Source organism: Papio anubis, chromosome 16, assembly GCF_008728515.1.
Source record: "Papio anubis isolate 15944 chromosome 16, Panubis1.0, whole genome shotgun sequence".
NCBI lineage: Eukaryota > Metazoa > Chordata > Mammalia > Primates > Cercopithecidae > Papio > Papio anubis.
The window spans coordinates 38,606,753-38,620,558 of record NC_044991.1 but is presented as its reverse complement, the minus strand read 5'-3'; the positions used below and the strand labels follow the sequence as shown (position 1 = coordinate 38,620,558).

Below are 13,806 nucleotides of genomic sequence, written 5' to 3'. Positions count from 1 at the left end.
TTCTGTTTTGTAAAATGAAGGATTTGGTCCATAGTAAAGATTTTCAAAATGAGCCTCTATATGGACTTATTCTCAGGGATCCACATATCCTCCTTTGGAATGTCTGAAATCCAGTATGTTTTCATGTCAAGGATAACATTTACTAATTAATCAAATTACATTGTGGACTAACTAGAGCAGTGTTTTACAAGCTGTAGGTCATGACCCTCTAGTGAATTGTGGTTCATTAAGGGGTGAAGTTGGGTACATCCAGGGTTGTTTTAAATAAAAGTGAAAAAAATGGATAATATTAGAGTGTATGGCTGGTAGCAACAGTTAAGTATTTTTCTACAAAATGTTTGTTTCTGTTTTGTATGTCTATGCCTGGGTATGGATCATGATGTGAAATATATTTATTTATTTATTTATTTATTTATTTATTTATTTTTTTTTATTTTTTTTTTTTTTTTGAGACGGAGTCTCGCTCTGTCGCCCAGGCTGGAGTGCAGTGGCCGGATCTCAGCTCACTGCAAGCTCCGCCTCCCGGGTTCACGCCATTCTCCTGCCTCAGCCTCCAGAGTAGCTGGGACTACAGGCGCCCGCCACCTCGCCCGGCTAGTTTTTTTTTTTTTGTATTTTTTAGTAGAGACGGGGTTTCACCGGGTTAGCCAGGATGGTCTCGATCTCCTGACCTTGTGATCCGCCCGTCTCGGCCTCCCAAAGTGCTGGGATTACAGGCTTGAGCCACCGCGCCCGGCCGTGAAATATATTTATTACCATGGATGGAAGTCAAACGTGTTTGAAAGCTATGAATCAATAGATCCCTGTTCTCAACCTTCAGTGCACATTGGAATCACACAAGGAGCTTCAAAAATAGGGTTCCCACCCCCAGAGACTCTCCTGTAATTGATTTGGGATGTACTCTGGGCTTGGAGCTTGCTTAAAGCTTCACAGGTGTGCAGCCAGGGTGGAGAATCCCCAAAGAATTGAGCCTTGGGACCAAGTTCTGCCAAGTAATTTCAGTGCCTGCCTCTGAGTTTGAGTTTATTTAATTTGCCTTGGGGCCAAATCGTCCCATAAACTGAGATTGTTGCAAGGTATGAAGATGGCCAGAGGAGGCTTCACACATAGTCAATGTTCGTTTGTTTGTTTGTTTTCCCCTAGTGAAGGCCAAATGCAGTGTAATGGGGGCGAATGAATGAAAGCTGCCCAGTAATTCAGATAGAGAAATGTAGTGGGAGAATTCAAAGAGAGAGTGGAAGAGATTGGAATAATTTGAATTGTGTGAGCAATTTCAGCTACCATTCCACTCAGCGAGTGAGTGTCCCAGCATCAGCATGACGCAGAGCACTGGAGTCTGCTCTTCCTCCAGGTGGTCTCAGTTTATAGATACCTATCACTAGTATGAGCCTCTGCACACAGCAAATTAGCTGTCAGGGTAATTTTTGACTTGTTTCTCATGTAAGCCCTTCCTCTCTTAGAATATGTAGCCCCACCGTATTTATGTTGCAGGAGTGACTTAGTTTCAGGAAAACATTATCCCTTGCATTAATTGAGTTACTTTTAATTATATTAATTTGCATTCTTGTTCTTATATAATTTACAATTGTGCTTGGTTTTATAACTATGTAAAAACAAGAACATAAGCCATTTACACCTAGTTACTTTATTTGTACATACTTATTTGATACCATAATATAAACCATGCAACAGAAGAACCCCTAGCATTTTTGTCCCTTGAAAGGATAACCTTACTTTACTCACTGGCTCCCTTTACTCTGTGTGATTTGTGAAGCTCGCCCTGAATACCAAGTGGGGCAGTAAATTGAATCCAAGGCCTATCTATTAGTAAATATTAGAAGACATTGTGAAGTGATGTCAACGTAGCTTAATGTTTATTGGGATGATTTTGAGTAGTCCTATCTGTGTGGGAAGCAGGGGTTCAGGGGAAAATCTGGATTAAGAAGGAAAGTGGGATTTAAATGATTCCTGAAAAACGGTGATGATGATCACTAACATTGACGGTGGTGGCAGCTCACATTGTTTGAGCATTTACTAAATAACCTGCAATGGACCAATGCTTTCTATGGATTATTCTACTTAATCTTTAGAGCAATGCTTTGAAGTATAATAAATGCTATTACAATTACCCTATTTTTTATGTAAGAACCCAGGTTAAGTAATTTGCCTGAGCAACTCATCTGGGACTGAAGCCTAAGTATGTTGCATCCCAGCCCAAGAGCTGAATCTTCTCAAGGAAGAGGAGAGGGACAGGGAGGATATTCCAAGCCAGAAAGCTAACATGGACCCAGGCGTGAAGGAAGGGATGTGTGTGCATCTGTGTGTGAGAGTTCCGGGGGAGGGGATGGCGGGGAAGTCAGAAGCCAGTTATAGAGCCTGACAGAGGAGCCAAGCCTATGAAGTACTGGGAAAGCAATGGGAAAAAAAGAATGAGATAACCTTCTTATACCGATGTTGGGAGTTTGATAGGACATCCTGAGGATGGAATAAGCAGGAGAATGGAGCACATGAGAAACATATATTTAGAAAAGAAACACATACACATGTGTGTTTGTGTGTGTGCGTGTGTATGTGTAATTGGATATTGGAATGCACAGAAGCAATGTGGAAAGATATAATTTAAATTATAAAAATGCCCACTTCTGCCAAGGATATAGGAGTTAATGGTGATGGTCAAAGGGAACTTGAGATTTGATCTAATATTTGCATTTTCAAGCAAGGTGACTGCATTCATGCATGTACTTAGGTAATTTTGAAAAGGCCTAGGATACTGATTCAAACAGTTAAAAATGAAATATAGGATAATATGGAATTTTTTTTTTTGAGATGGAGTCTTACTCTGTCACTCAGGCTGAAGTGCAGTAGCATAATCTCTGCTACTGCAACTTTGGCCTCCTGGGTTCAAGCAATCCTCCCACCTCAGCCTCCCGAGTAGGTGGGACCACAGGTGTGTGTCACTATGCCTGGCTAATTTTTTGTAGTTTTGGTAGAGACGGGATTTCACCATGTTGCCCAGGCTGGTCTCGAACTCCTGAGCCCAAGCAATCCACCTGCGTCCACTTTCCAAAGTGCTGGGATTATAGATGCCAGTCACTGCACCTGGCAATATAGGAATTTCTTATTCTGATTAGTCCCATCTCCAGAATCCTAGACTGGAAGATTTCGGGATCCTTTTTGTAGGAAGCGATGTGATGCAAAGGATAAGGGAAAGAAATGAAATGTCACTTAACTGGTGGGGAAGACAGGATGCTTGTTGATTAGTTCCATTCATGAAAGACCATGGAGAGTTTTTTTAAATCTGAGCATTGGCACAGGGGTTTACAGGGCATTCTGGTAAAGAAATCTCGCTCCTCGGTTTCCTCGTCCAAAGGTAGAGGACCAGGAATGGGAAGGAAAGGCCATCACTGTGTTCTCATTTAGCAATGTCTCCTCCCAGAGCCAGGCTAGGAAGCAAGTCCTCTGGGTGGTGGTTCATTGTTTTTTTAATATACATACAAAACTCTGAATGGTCAATTTTTGTGTTGTAGATGGAGACGAGAGATCTGGACTTCTGAACTTCTACCAGAAAAGATAAAATGTGCAAGCCCTTCAGAACACTGGGGAGGTCAGGCTGAACTGCAGTGGGAGAGGAGAAGAGATGCTGGCGTGAAGGGGTACGTAGCAGCGAGACCATAAACCCAGTGTGCACCACCCCAGTGTTTCCTTCATTTCCAAGCTCATCAGTGTGATTGGGAATATCATGTGCTATAGTTGTGGTATGTGGCTGTGGAAGGGACTTTGCTCTGACAGAGCAATAGGGAGGATGTTTTCCAGCTGTCTGAGGGATTCTGTCCATGATACACTGGCAGCAGGGCCACATCAAGATCAGGACAAGTTAGGAGCCCATGAGCATAAAGGGAAACCATTCACATTTTCAGAGCACTCATCATGGGCCAGGCACAGCTTTAAGCACTTTAATGGGTTAGTTCATTCAATTATCACAACACCACCATGAGGTGGGCACTGCTGTTGCCCCATCTGAGGGATGACACCACCTCTGAGTACAAAGAACCTGGCAATAACTGAAAGAGGATGTGGCAGTAATGATTCTACTTCTCTTCAGTTCCCACCACTTTGCTTCCTCTTCTCTACTTTTTGTAGATTTTTTTTCATGGAATTATAAATCTTCACACTGAAAGGAAATTGCATCAACGGGATATCAGTATAGGCCACTATGGCAGATCATATTTTTCAACGTAGGTCACAGTGATGGCTCCTCCAAAACCTTGCTACTCCTCCATCAAGCGGAGAGGTCTATTTTCCCTCTTCTTGAATCTGAGCAGGACACAGTGACTGCCTTGACATAAAGAATGTGGCAAAGTGATGCCAAGTGACAGCAAAGTCTTGATTAGCAAAGGGATGGGATTTCCACCTGGCTCTCTAAACCTCTTAGGATACATGTCCTTGAGACCCAGCCACCATGTTTCTGGGAAGCCAGGCCCTGCAGAGAGGCTACATGTCGGTGCTCCAGTTGACAGCCCCATGACATGGGACTTAGAAGGCTGGCTCCAGCCCGCAGCTTTTGAGCTGCCCCCACTGATGCTGAATGGAGCAGAAATAAGCTGTCCCTGCTGAACCGTCCCTGCTGAGCCCTGCCCCTATAACAGATTCATGAGCAAAATTAACACTGTTGTTTTCAGCTGTCTCATTTAAACGCACAGCAACACTGTTTAAGTGTAAGATATCATTACACTTGTTTACAAGTAAGAAAACAGAATTTGAGTGAGATAAACTGACTTACCCAAGGCCACACAACTATTGAATGTGTTGCTGGAGTTTAAACCCGGGGCTACCTGATTTCAAGCTTGTGAGGTTCACCACTGCTCTAACTACACATTCTTTCTGGGCTGGGATCTGGGCCTTAGCTGCCCTGTAGACACAACTGCTCTCAGAGAAAGCAAACCCTTGCAGAGTAAGAGGAACAAGAGAGAAAAATGTTAGAGAACTATCTCTGCACAATATGTTGCTGCTCTATTTCTTAATTTGGACCCTGGATGGATGCCTCCTGTTCTGACTTAAATGTAGAGTTCTCTCAGGAAGCTGTCTACCTTCCCTCCATGAATTTAAATCCTGTGGTATTTGCTCATATTACACAATATTCTTTTCCCTATCATGTAAAATAATCATGTGATTCGTGTTTTTTAAATTTTATTTTATTATTATATATTTTTGAGATGAAGTCTCACTCTTTCGCCCAGGCTGGAGTGCAGTGATGCAATCTCGGCTCACTGCAGGCTCTGCCTCCTGGGTTCATGCCATTCTCCTGCCTCAGCCTCCCAAGTAGCTGGGACTACAGGCTCCCGCCACCGTGCCCGGCTAATTTTTTGTATTTTTAGTAGAGACAGGGTTTCACCATGGTAGCCAGGATGGTCTTGATCTCCTGAACTTGCAATCTACCTGCCTCGGGCTCCCAAAGTGCTGGGATTACAGGCATGAGCCACCACGCCTGGCATCATTATGTGATTCTGTGATCAATGTCTCTATCCCTTGTTTTATTTTGGGAAGGTCTGGGATTAGTCTGTCTTTCCTATTCCTCACCTCTTTTCTTCTAGCAAAGACCCTTACCTGAGCAGACAGCTAATAAATGCATGTTAAATAAACACCAGAGAGCATTAGATGTGAATTTTCTTGATAATAATGATGACAGAGTAAGGAAGTGCATAGTTCTAGGTATAAATACTGAAGTCTTATCATGATGCTGTAGGTTTGTCTTTTGAGGCCAAAGATTTATTTCTCACTTCCTCTGTCCTTCCTGTTAGATAAAACATCCTTGTGCTTGACTTTCATAAATAAATTACTTCAGTAAAATGCAGTTGTAAACTAAACAATAACAGGAACTGCCACAGGACTCTGAGATACAATATTTCACTAGGTTATTATCCAAGCAAAAAATATTTTCAAGAGGGGAAAAGCCAATATACAGCATTGGAGAACTGATGACCACAGCATCTATTATCATATTTAATAATCACAACAGCCCTATACAGCCCTATACAGATTGTTATTATTGTCATTTTACAGATGGGGAAACTGAGTCTTACGAGGTTGTCACTTGCCCTACATCACCCAGTTAGGCAGCGTCAAAGGTGGAATTTGGAGCAGGCCGTGTGACTTCACAGGGCCCTGTCCCGAGCACCCCGTGCTTAGGTGACCTACATGCTTGGCAGAAATAGCTGCCTCTACCAAGTATGGCCAGGCCAGGTATGGTGGCTCATGTCTGTAATCTCAGCCCTTTGGGAGGCTGGGGCAGGAGGATTGCTTGAGGACAGGAGTTCAAGATCAGCTTGGGCACTATCTCTACAAAATTTATTAAACAACAACAACAACAAAAGGTATAGCCAGAGCTCCTGGGGCTTGGCCTCCCTCCCTTGCCCTTGCCACAGTGTGACTGAAGGTCTGGAGTGAGGCTGTGTTATAGAAGAGCAGGCTGGAGGCATGACATCACTGAAGGAGAATTCCTTGGCAAGCAGTCAGTCCATCAGCCACCTTTGGGTAGTCCCCACTTTTACCTGGGTCGCTAGGTATGGTTAGTTTTTAATACCAACTGAGTGACCCACCCCCTTCTCCACCTTGCCTGAGTCCTGAAGTCCCCCTCAAAAGCTAGGTTTTTGTGCCCTATTTCATGGTACCCCAAGGAGTGCTCTGGCACTATCTAGAGTGAGCCCTGGTCCTCTGCACATCTGAATGAAGTCTTCCAGACCCTGCTGAGCCCTGTTGCAAACAATGTATCCTCTCTTGGACACAGTCCTTTGAAAATGCCTCCTATACCTTAGACCTATACTCCAAGGAGCACAACCTAACCAGCCTCTCCCCCAGACCCCTTTTTTATCTTCTCTTGTTCCCAGGCTTCTCCTGCCCTAAGTACGATAGAATTTCATTAACTAAATACGATTAACAGAGAATGCTTTATTGTTCCTGTTGTTCTACCTGCTCACTGATTAGCCAGCACTGCCATCAGCAGGCTGAGAATTTTAAAGTGGCTTAATGAAGATGAAATGTACTCCTTTTCTCTTCATTCTCTTTTACCTCTTTATTTTCCTCAATTCTGTTCTTTCAACCCTAGCAGATGCAGCTTAGAAGCCTGATAGTAATAAGGATAAGCAAGTCTTGCTGGAAAATAACTAGCATTTATTGAAAGCTTGTTGTGTGCAAAAGGAACAAAGCTGGAGGCATCACACTACCTGAGTTCAAACTATACTACAAGTTTACAGTAACCAAAACAGCATGACACTGGTACAAAAACAGACACATAGACCAAAGGAACAGAATAGAGATCTCAGAAATAAGACCACACATCTGCAAACATCTGATTTTTGACAAACCTGACAAAAGCAAGCAATGGGGAAAGGATTCCCTATTTAATAAACGGTACTGGGAAAACTGGCTGGCCATATGCAGAAAATTGAAACTGGACCCGTTCCTTATACCTTATACAAAAATCAACTCAAGATGGATTAAAGACTTAAATGTGAAACCCAAAACTAAAAATCAGATCTTTGTTCTTTTTGCTTAAGATTGTCTTACCTATACAGACTCTTTTGGTTCCATGTGAATTTTAAAGTAGTTTTTTTGAATTATGTGAAGAAATGTCAATGGTAGTTTAATGGGAATGGCATTGAATCTATAAATTACTTTGGGCAGTTTGGCCATTTTCATGATATTGATTCTTCCTGTCCTTGAGCATGGGATGTTTTTCCATTTGTTTGTGTCACCTCTGATTTCTTTGAGCAGTGGTTTGTAGTTCTCCTTGAAGAGGTCCTTCACTTCTCTTGTTAGCTGTATTCCTAGGTATTTTATTCTCTTTATAGCAATTGTGAATGGGAGTTCATTCATGGTTTGGTTCACTGCTTGTCTATTGTTGGTGTATAGGAATGCTTGTGATTTTCACACATTAATTTTGTATCCTGAGACTTTGCTGAAGTTGCTTATCAGCTTAAGAAGCTTTTGGGCTGAGACAATGTGGTTTTCTAGATATAGGATCATGTCATCTTCAAACAAAGGCAGTTTGACTTCCTCTCTTCCTATTTGATTCTGTTTATATCTTTCTCTGGCTTGATTACCCTGACCAGAACTTCCAATACTATGTTGAATAGGAGTGGTGAGAGAAGGCATCTTTATCTTGTGCCAGTTTTCAAGGGGAATGCTTCCGGCTTTTTTCTATTCAGTATGATATTAACTGTAGGTTTGTCATAAATGGCTCTTATTATTTTGAAGTATGTTCCATCAGTGCCTAGTTTATTGAGAGTTTTTAACATAAAGGGATGTGGAGTTTTATTGGAGGCCTTTTCCACATCCATTGAGATAATCATGTGGTTTTTATCTTTAGTTCTGTTTATATGATGAATTACATTTACTGATTTGCATATGTCAAACCAGCCTTGCATCCCGGGGTTGAAGCTGACTTAATCATGGTGAATAAGCTTTTTGATATGCTGCTGGATTTGGTTTGCCAGTATTTTATTGAGCATTTTTGTATCAATGTTCATCAGGGATATTGGCCTGAAGTTTTATTTTTTTGTTGAATCTCTGCCAGGTTTTGGTATCAGGATGATGCTGGCCTTATAAAATGAGTTAGGGAGAAGTCCCTCCTTTTCAGTTGTTTGGTATAGTTTCAGAAGAAATGGTACAAGCTCCTCTTTGTACCTCTGGTAGAATTCAGCTGTAAATCCATCTGGGTTTTTTTGCTTTGTTTTGTTTTGTTGTTGTTTTGCTTTATTTTTGATTGGTAGGCTATTTATGACTGCCTCAAAATTTCAGAACTTGTTATTGGTCTATTCAGGGATTCAGCTTCTTCCTGGTTCAGTCTTGGGAGGGCCTTTGTGTCCAGGAATTTATTCATTTCTGCTAGATTTTCTAGTTTATTTAGGTAGGCAGGCACTATTCTTACCCTCATTTTACAGATGAGAAAACTGAAGCACTGAGAAGTAAAGTTACCTGTGTGTCATGGGGTCTGGCACATTCAAGTGTTCAGTGAGTGTTAGCTACTATTTGTTACAATGAGACTTAGCTTTGGTCAAAAATTGGGATGTGAGTATTTATATGGGCAGGGATGCTCTGAAGCACAATGACGGAGTGGGGAGTGGGATACGAAGGGCAAAGAGGCCATATAGTCTGTGACATGAGCAGGTTACCACTGTGGGCACTGGGCCTCAATCCCACCATTACTGTGACAGACTGTGTAGGATTCATCTTGGAATAGTCCAACTATGGGACTCAGAAGTTAGGATATTCTTGGAAGAAGTTATAGGGACCTTTTTTTTTTTTTTTTTTTTTTGAGATGAGGTCTCACCCTGTCGCCCATGCTGGAGTGCAGTGGTGCGATCTCGGCTCACTGCAACCTCCACCTCCTGGGTTCAAGAATTCTCCTACTTCAGCCTCCTGGGTAGCTGGGATTACAGGCACGTGCCACCACACCCAGCTAATTTTTGTATTTTTAGTGGAGACAGGGTTTCGCCATGTTGGCCAGGCTGGTCTCAAACTCCTGACCTCAGGTGATCTGCCTGCTTCAGCCTCCCAAAGTGCTGGGATTACAGGCATGAGCCACTGCCCCCTTCCCAAATTATAGGAACTTTTTTTTTTTTAATTATTATACTTTAAGTTCTGGGGTACATGTGCAGAACGTGCGGATTTGTTACATAGGTATACACGACCCATGGTGGTTTGCCACACCCATCAACCCGTCATCCACATTAGGTATTTCTCCTAATGTTATCCCTCCCCCAGCCCCCCAACCTCCAACAGGCCACAGTGTGTGATACTCCCCTACCCTGTGTCCATGTGTTCTTATAGTTCAACTCCCACTTATGAGTGAGAACATGCGGTGTTTGGTTTTTCCATTGTTGTGATAGTTTGCTGAGAATGATGGTTTCCATCTTCATCCATGTCCCTGCAAAGGACATGAACTCATCCTTTTTTATGGCTGCATAGTGTTCTATGGTGTATATGTGCCACATTTTCTTTATCCAGTCCATCATTGATGGGCATTTGGGTTGGTTCCAAGTCTTTGCTATTGTGAACAGTGCTGCAATAGACATGAATGTGCATGTGTCTTTATAGTAGAATGATGTATAATCCTTTGGGTATATACCCAGTAATGGGATTGCTGGGTCAAATGGTATTTCTAATTCTAGTTCCTTGAGGAATTGCTGTACTGTTTTCCACAATGGATGAACTAATTTACACTCCCACCAACTGTGTAAAAGCATTCCTATTACTCCACATCCTCTCAAGCATCTCTTGTTTCCTGACATTTTAATGATTGCCATTCTAACAGGTGTGAGATGGACTTTTTAAAAAACAACTGTGAACGTCATGATCATATCCTGTATGTTGCCACCCATTTTTCCAGGGAAGGAAAGAGGAGAAACCTACTATGCACTATTCCCCCGGCTTCCTGTACTTCCCCTTTGCTCTGGCATCAGCTCTTACATGTGCAACAAACCATCTCCAAACTCAGTAGGAAAACTGAGCTGGGTGCAGTGACTCACACTTGTAGTCCCAGCTCTTTGGGAGGCTGAGGTGGGAGGATTGTCTGAGCACAGATGTTTGAGATCAGCCTGGGCAACATGGTGAAACTGCATTTCTACAAAAGATACAAAAATTAGGCAGGCATGGTGGTGTGCACCTGTAGTCCTGGCTAATAGGGAAGCTAAGGTGGGAGGATTGCTTGAGTCCAGGAGCTCGAGGCTGCAGTGATCCATGATTGTACCACTGCACTCCAGCCTGGGCAACAGAGTGAGATCCTGTCTCAAAAAAAAAAAAGACAAGAAATTTATAATAAGTGTCTGTTTAGCTCATGCAAACAGAGGTTAGCTGGGATCTGGCTGATCTAGGCTGGGCTCAGCTAGGTGACGCTGCTTCCTGCACAGGTTCAGCTAGGCTTGGCTTCCCGCTGATGTCTGGGTTCAGGCCAGCAACACTTAGCACACTCTAAGTCCAGGTTGGTGGGCGGTGACTACCTGAGGAAAGCTCTCCTTGTGACAACGGCAAAGGTGCATAAGTATAAGTAGAAGCCCAAGAAACCTTGTAAAGCTTGTGCTTGGAAATGGCACTTCGACATTTCTGTATTATTCTATTAGCCAAAGCAAGTCACATGGCCAAACCTAAGTCAAGAGGCAGAGAAATGCATTCTGCCTTTGCTGGAGGAGTTTCCACTGTTGACCTTGGCTTAAGACCAATAAGGCCATCTACCATGCTTCCTCTATCTTCTGCCAAATTGGGCAAACATGATGTGAAATTTAAGTCTTTACCATTGCTAGCTTTAGTTATCACTTTCGGCAAAATCCCAAAACCTTAATGATATTCTAAGTTGTTATTCATGGGAGATGAGATGATACTAAAAGCTGCACGCCGTAAGGCTCCAAGAATCTCTTTATCTCAGACCCGAGCTGGGAATTGTTACTTTATCTTGTATGATGGCTTTGTTCACCTTAGAATCATGAAGTGTTTGGAGATGGTAAGCTTATTCCTCCACAGTGACAACCTGTTAACACCTCAGCAGCTGCCTCAGATGATTAGACTTGGATTCAGCACACACCAGTTGCCCAAGCTTGTCAGAATGAAATAAGAGTAGCAAGTAGAATGAATAAATTGTCAGTCATATTGATGTGTGTGTTTTCCTAAATTTTAGGAGAAGGTTTTGGATTCTGCAAAAATGTCTTTTCTGTGCTTCTCTCAATACCTTGGCTGTCTCATCTGGCATGGATGCAATTTAGCTGGAAGGAGAAGAGGCAAAGGCTTTTATGTTGGTTGGAATTTGCAGCCGTAAATTTACAGGACTTTTTCCAACTTAGCATGGAAAAGAGTTGCTGTTTTATGCTTTTTGTGAGTTATAAGTCATAAAACATATGCTAGGGGTGGCATCACTGTTGTGTTCTTGGCCGTCTAAAGGTCTGCGGAAGAAACCTAAGCCTTAAATGATTAAATGTCTTTCCAAACACTCATAAGTTATTTATACTGTGTCCTTGCATTGGCTAAGCAAGCAATCAAATGAACCCAGACCTTGATGCTAGTGTCTTACGGTGCATTCTAATTAAACTATGAATGAAATCATATGCCTTATGCATACCGTTAAGATGCCTGCAGGCTTAGTGGCTTGCTTCTGTCTGTATAAATTCACGGGCCACACCTGGCAGTCACAGGCCTCCCCTCTCCTCCCTGAGCCCGGTCCCCAGCAGGGCCAGAGAAGCCGCCATGGCCCAGTGAGAGTCAGGGGAAGGCGAGTCGGGTGAAGGAAAGCTGAGAAGAGGATCGTGTGTAGGCACGGGCTGTGACATGGCCCTGCTTTGACCATCTAGCTATGCTGTAGGGCCAGGTGGGGCCTGGAGTAGCCTGAGCTCGGGTCTGCCATGAACTCTTTCCACTCCCCCAAGGCCCTGTATAAGTAATGTCACTTTCTATTTGCACAGCAAAATCAGGGACAGTTTTCCAGAGCGCGAGATGCCTCCCCTCCCCCAGCCCAACGGATGGTCTACGCTGGTTGGTGGGCCCTTGTTTGTGTCAGAGACAAAACACTCTGCAGGGTTCCGGTTAACTGTGGTCCACAGGCTACTGGCAAGTGGAGACAGAGCAGCAGAGCCTTCTGGAGCCACGGAGGGCCTGCTGCTCGCTATGCAGTGCCTACTCAGCTGCTGCTGGCCCCCTGTGGGTGGCAGGGCTAGTGATGTACAGAATCCTGGGACTAGTGCCAGCTACCCTAGGGATACCCTGGGTGATCTGGGCATGCACTGCTATGGTGGCCTTTATGGTCAGGAGACGACATGCAGTGAAAAGAAGGGCAGAGCCAGCCCAAAGGGATGTCATCCAGGGTGTGGTCCAAGGAAAGGCCAGAGCCACGATGTAGCCAGCACGCTAGGCCAGTGGGGGGCCTCGTGTCACCCATTCCACAGGCCAGTCCTGGATTGCTCCAAACCCTCTGCCTAGGGTTCTGAATGAAATAAGCAGGTCTTCCCATCAGGAACTAGGTGAGCTTCTGAAAAAAACACCAAACAGGAAGCCTCCTGAACTTCCGTAAGTGACTGATGCAAAGCATGTCCATATACTTCACAGCTGGGGCAGAAGATCAGGGGAACACTGTGGATGATCTGAATGACAGCAGTGACCATCAGCAACCTGCAGAGCTGCCCAATCAGGAAATTGTCAGACGGAAGCAACGCTTGCAGGCAAAGAAGGAAAGGCTGAAGCAGGCCAAGGCAGGAATGAAACAGTCATGAACGTTGGAGTGAAGCGACTGACCTTCCTGGTCCACACCCCGCCCAGCATCCTGCATCTGCTAGAGGGTGGTAGAGACCATGCGGAGGATGGGAACTTGGCAGAGGAGAACAGGGAAGCAGGATATGGCGGTCCCCTAGCGTCCCAACCACAAGTCTCTCTGAAGAGTGTGGATGACGATGGTGACTTAGGTGCATCCTCCGAATGTCCTTAGGGGGAGACTGGAGAAGCAGACATGCAATCGTGGGAAGAAATCAAAGGTATAAAGGACTCACAGCACAAGTCCAAAGTCTGATCAGCGAGCAGGCGACTCTGCAGGGTGCAAGGGCACCGCTGGAGAGGGAGCTCCTGAAGCTGCAACCGACGCTTCCCGTTCTGCCTGATCTCCACCGAGAACACATGATGGGGCCTCATGGGAGCCCACAGAGGAGACGCCTACTGCCTGGACTTTGACCAGAGACTTCACAAGGTGCACATATACATGAACCATGTGTCACACCCACAACCACTACAAGAAGATGGCCCAAGACCTGGCCCAGGAATTGAAGAAAGACACTT

The 13,806-nt window shown here is 44.0% G+C and overlaps 1 protein-coding gene across 4 annotated transcripts in view; it reads left to right on the top strand.

Moving 5' to 3' along the window:
* RIN2 (Ras and Rab interactor 2) overlaps window positions 1-13,806 on the top strand; it is a 252,800-nt gene that overhangs the window by 41,788 nt on the left and 197,206 nt on the right. For all 4 annotated transcript variants that reach the window (XM_017945051.3, XM_017945049.3, XM_017945050.3 and 1 more), the window contains exon 2: window positions 3,528-3,653. The gene's annotated coding sequence lies outside the window, so the exon portion shown is untranslated. The remainder of the gene's footprint in view (window positions 1-3,527; window positions 3,654-13,806) is intronic.